This window comes from Hordeum vulgare, chromosome 6H (assembly GCF_904849725.1).
Source record: "Hordeum vulgare subsp. vulgare chromosome 6H, MorexV3_pseudomolecules_assembly, whole genome shotgun sequence".
Taxonomy (NCBI): domain Eukaryota; kingdom Viridiplantae; phylum Streptophyta; class Magnoliopsida; order Poales; family Poaceae; genus Hordeum; species Hordeum vulgare.
Window position 1 is genome coordinate 281,167,327 of NC_058523.1, and position 5,407 is coordinate 281,172,733.

The following is a 5,407-nucleotide window of genomic DNA, read 5'->3' on the forward strand; positions in this document are numbered from 1 at the left end:
GCGATCCTGGCAATGATGGTGAGGAGTCGCGAAAATCCCGCCGACTCTTTGGCGAAAACCTATGATGGACAACCGTTACCAGCCATCTACACTGTAGACAAAAATTTCCAAATAGTCATAACATAAATATATGTTGACTAAGATAAAATTCTCTATATTATGTAGAACACTCAAATTAAATTAAAAATTGTTAATCCGGTTAGCGATCGCACCTAGTGGTTTCCTGCACACACCGTGGCTGTGATACCAAGGTTATTAGGACCAGTTTCCAAATACAATAATTATCAGAAATCAGCCATGAATGTCACCAGTGTAGAAAATCATTCACACTAATAGACCAAATTGATATAGAAAACCAGTAGTACTTGATATTAAACAGGGTAGAGCGGAGGCGCTCAATAGATTATTACAACACACCTATATTTAGCATAAGGGCAGATATATCACAGTGGTCATGGGGTAACTCTACTGCTCGCATAAATAGGTAGGCATATCACATCGGAGTGAAGTGACATAGCTTAAGTACTACTACATGCCAAGCGCCAGAGTGAGGCTTGACAATTTATTTATGGCGGTGAAAGCGGTGAAATGATACAACGACAGACTCCAAGATCACAAGACTGACTCGGACTCCACTAGGCATCGGACTCGCTATCGTACTCTTCATCCATGGGGTCTGCTTCATCCATATATGGCCACATCAACAAGCGAGTGAGCACTTTGAAAGTACTCGCAAGACAGTTTGCACAAAAGATAAGATGAATGCAACAATTCCACATGTAGGGTTAATTATCACAATTATCATCGGTAGAAATTTTAACAACAAGTTAAGTTAGAGTAGATAAGTCGGACGATAGTCCTCCCGAAGTACCCAAGAAGATAAAATTGCACTGATCGGGTGTGTGAAGTGACGCCTCGAAAGGTTAACTGGTAAAAATAAACAACCACCATCGAACGTCTAAGCGACCCTGCATACATGGTATAGTAATAAATTAACAAGCCATAGTCGGGCATCTATGCGACACCACGAAAAGGGCATAATGAAGTAAATGCTCACCTCAATCGGGCGTCTTAGCGACACCACAAAAAGAAAGTAAATGCTCACCTAAGTCGGGCGTCTTAGCGACACCATAGAAAGGGCATAAAAGTAAATGAATATCTGGGTGGTACAACCATCGTTCGGGATATTCAATACAACCAAGTTTCATTATGTTAGTTCCAACGTCACAACTAGATGTCAATATTAACAACTTTCATAAACAAACTTGTTCTCTAGAGACCGACACTAGGACCAACACTTGACCTGTCAACCAGTCATCCTTGATCGTGGACACACCTACTCGAATAGTTTTGACTCTACAGAGGGTGTACACTTTACCCATAGCTAACGGGTTTCAATAGTCATTAGGACTAATCCCGCGAATGGTATTTTAGAGGTAAATACTCAAAACCATCACACACCCATTTTTACCCATTGAGATCAGGAATCACACGGATCACGCTTCCAGGGGAAAACTATAAGATGGGGAGGCCAAAATCCTCGATTAGCTTGGGATCAAATTTCTATAGTGCACTACAAGGGGGTACCCCCTCTTGGTCCTAGACCAAAAACACACATGCCCCCTGACCAGATGACTGGCATTATTCCACGGCCATGGAAACTTCATCCCGGCCCCTCTAGTTGGTGTGTACCTGATAATAGGTTTATGACCTATGACACCGTATTCCCTTACGGAAAGACCTATGGTAGTATGGAAAGTAAGGTGATGCACTAACAAGGATCGATCCATGCCGACACTGGAGTTATTAAATTCACCCACATTGTGTCATGCATCTGGCATGATCAGACCACAACCTATCGCATCCCACATGACTAGGATGTCCACAGCCTCTCATTATCACATTGATGGTCATCTTAGTCATGCATGAAATCATATCATATAACATGCAAGTGTTCTTTAATGCAACAATATCAAACAATCCTATTATCAAACATCACATCAATTGATTAAACAAGCTTGCCTGGGTCGATGAAGTCGGGGTCTAGCTCGGTGAAGTAGACTCCAGCATCCCCCCCTTCGGTATCTATGTCACACACATCGGATTCTAACGTAAATATCAACAGTCCAAATATTGTCTCAATTTTTTTTGAATAAATATTAAAAAAAACTAGACAACAAAAGAATTATTTTGCAAAAATAATCAACTCAAAAGCCACTGTAATTTAAAAGTTATGAAGGAATGAAGTTCAAGGGCCAATCTGTAATAGACATAAAGTACCCCAGAGGGCTGACCGAAAAGGAAGAAAACGCTGTGATGAAACTGCGCGAGACAAGGCCAAAAGCGCACTATAGCGAAATACGCCATGGGAAAACGGTTTGCAAAATAGACAGAACCTTGACAGTGGGCCCCCACTATCAGGTTTGAAAGTACCTCGTGGGCGAGAGGAGCTCGTGGCATCGCCGGCGGTGTTCTGCTGCGAACCAGGGGAAAGAAGGGGGCAGAAGCACTCACGGGATGATTTCACAACTAAGGGAGGTGGATGAAGTCGCCGGTGAGCACCACATCAACCACAACTCCAACTCCGGCGGGCGGCGCTTTCGGGTGCACATGAATCTCGTGGTAGAGGTCTGTGAATGCCGAGTTGATGCGCGGGTTCTCAAGGATTTTACTTGCAAAGTTTGGGCCGCGGGAACACGCTCACCTGAGCGAATTTAGCTGGATCCCGAAGCTAATTGGGGCGGCCGGATGCGGGGAAGATGACCCTCCCGAGGTCCTCCAATTGGTTTTGACGAGGCTCCGGTGAGGTGGAGGAAAGGTGATGGCTTCAGAAGGACTCGAGGTTCTATTTATAAGCGGGCGAGAGGGGTTCCACGACGGAATGGATTCCGGTGCCTATTACGGCGAGCCAGGGGTTCAGTAGGTACGTACGGATGTTGGGCTAGCTACAACAGTCTTCGGGGGTTCCGCTTCACCACTGACCCCGAGCAATTACACGCGCATGTCATATCTTGACGGAGTGGCACCTCACGGGCGCGGTGGCTGCAGACAGAGCGCTTTGCACTGTCCAGAGCATGGCGATGGTGTAGCAGCATGCACAGGGTGGGGGACGAAAACGAATGGCTCTCTGGTTGAAAGGGCGGTTCCGTGCGGCGCGGCTTTGCAGCGTTGTGCTCTGCCGGCCGAAGCAGTTTTCGCTGGCGCCGCCGCCAGGGCTGGCTGTGCACAGGCTAGCTCACCGCCAACATTCACAACCGGCCAAAGAGACCGTGTGGCGCCGTGGATAAGGTGGAGGCATAGTCCGCAAGCCGCTAGAGTGGGTACTGGCGAGATTGCCGCCGCCGTTCGTCCTCCTCAGAACAGTGGCCACCATCTGTTTGACGAAATGATCCAGGCACAAGGAAAACAAGTTGGGGGTTGAAATTTTTTGGGGAGGTCTCTCTTTGACTCTAGAAGCCGCGTGCAATTTATCAGGATTTTTTAAAATTGTTGAGGTGGGTTTTTAACAAAAACAGGAAATCTGGTCCAAACTTTGCTCAATCAAAATTTGAAAATTTTAAACTGGCAGCCAGAAAGTTTTTGGTGCAAGAGGTTGAGGGTACCTAGGACGACAATGGATTGGGGACTTTGGGTGAAAAGCCAAAGGAAACTATAAGTTCCTTTGTGAATTTTTGGGGGTCAAAACTGATTTTCGGGGGTCATTTTAAAATAGGGATTTTTTTTAAAGAACCTCAAATCTTTAAAAATATGATTTTAAAAGATTCCCTAGGGACAGAAGGAAGTCATAGGCAAGAAATTAATGGAAGAGGGAGAGGGAAGAATTTTTGGCAAACCTTAGCTAGCAAAATTTATGGGCATAAACTACTTAGGGATTTTTAAAAGAAGGAGAGAGGGATTCTTCAAATGAAAAACCTTGTCAAAAGGAAATTATGTAAGGCTCTTGTCAAACAAGAATTGCTACCAAGGAAAACTCAAAAGAAATTTGCTCAAGATAGGATTTTCAAGAAAATTCCAAAAGATTTTTTTACCAAAGTTTTGGAAATTCTCTTTAAAAATAAATAAAATCAGAAAATCATAAATTAAAACTCGGGCTGTCAGCGGGCTAGAGAGGAGGGGAAAGAGGGGAGAGGATGACATGTGGAGCCCACCTGTCGTCTCTTTCCTTGCGACAAAGGGAGAGGAGCTCACCGGAGGCAATGATGGTTTGTCGCGGCGAAGGCGCGGATGGACTTCGGGGGCTGTCGCTGGTCACACGGAGGTGGAGGAGGTCGCCAGGGCTCAGTAATTCATCGACGATGACGAGTGCAGCGGAGGGAGCTTCAGGAGGCGGTCGTCGGGGCCGACTCCTGCAACAATAGGGGCGGGGGAGAGGTGGAAACGAGTCATGAGAGTGAGAGACGGACATAGGGGAAGAAAACGGAGCCAGGGGAGGTCCCTCATCGCGAGAACGCTGACGAGGTCCCTCATCGCGAGAACGCCGACGACCAGAGGTGGAGAGCTTAGGCTCGATCTCGAGCGTCGGAGCTCGAAATCAAGGAGGAAGCCATGCGGGCGTGCGATTGGGAGGTGGGGGAGATGAGTGGAACACACGGGGGAGCCAGGGTTGCTTTATATAGGCTGCCCCATTGTCCACCATTTGCCGATGCGCCGTCTAAGGTCGTGGCCGGGGCCAGAGGGTACGGGGGCTCGAGGGGAAGTGGCTCGGGCATTCCTGGGGTCGGTCTAGGATTCGAGAGGGAGAGAGAGAAGAGAGGGAAGCCCGTGCGTGCGAGGGAGAGGACTGGCTGGCTCGGGCAGCGTCGAGCACACGTTGGGGAGAGCCATTGGAGAGATAGGGAGGAGGGGGTCGGCAGTCCATCATGTTGTGGACGTCAAGGCACCTTGACTGGCGCGAGGGGAGGCTCGAGGTGGCCTCGGTATGGGCAGGCGACAAGGTCAACTCTCGGGAGCACGACTTTGGGCGACACGATTGAGCTTTTGACGCACTCTGACGCGTCCGTCAGTGTCCACCACCTGCTGGAGGATTAAACAAAGGGGGGAGGGGCATGGGATGCTTTGGAAAATCCATGGGTGGAGGAAAGCAGAGAGAGGGTGAAGAAATATGTTTTCCAAGGGGTTGCAAGTGGGGTTTCACCCCTGCAATCATGGAGCTTGTCATTAGGAAACTTGTTGGGGGTGCTGGGGATTCCTATGAAGCTGTGGTGAAGTTTTGGGTGAAGGGAAATAGCTTGGGTGCCCTAGCAACAGTTTTAGGATTCTGCCAGAAGGTGTTTGATGGGGTTTTGGGAAAGATTCCTTTTGCCAATTTGTGTAAAACTTAAGAAGATGGAATTGTGGGTAAATTCAATAGGGATCACCAAGTTTGAGCTCATTTAAGCAAAGTTGGCAATGTAAACATGAAAATCCC

At 47.5% G+C, this 5,407-nt stretch overlaps 1 long non-coding RNA gene across 1 annotated transcript; it reads right to left on the reverse strand.

The window, feature by feature from the left end:
- Positions 1–294: 294 nt before the first annotated feature.
- Positions 295–4,857, reverse strand: LOC123402739. Its single transcript, XR_006611339.1, has 2 exons — positions 4,189–4,857; positions 295–2,085 (listed from the first exon to the last, which is right to left on the reverse strand). It is a non-coding gene; the product is annotated as an uncharacterized LOC123402739 (long non-coding RNA).
- Positions 4,858–5,407: the final 550 nt, after the last annotated feature.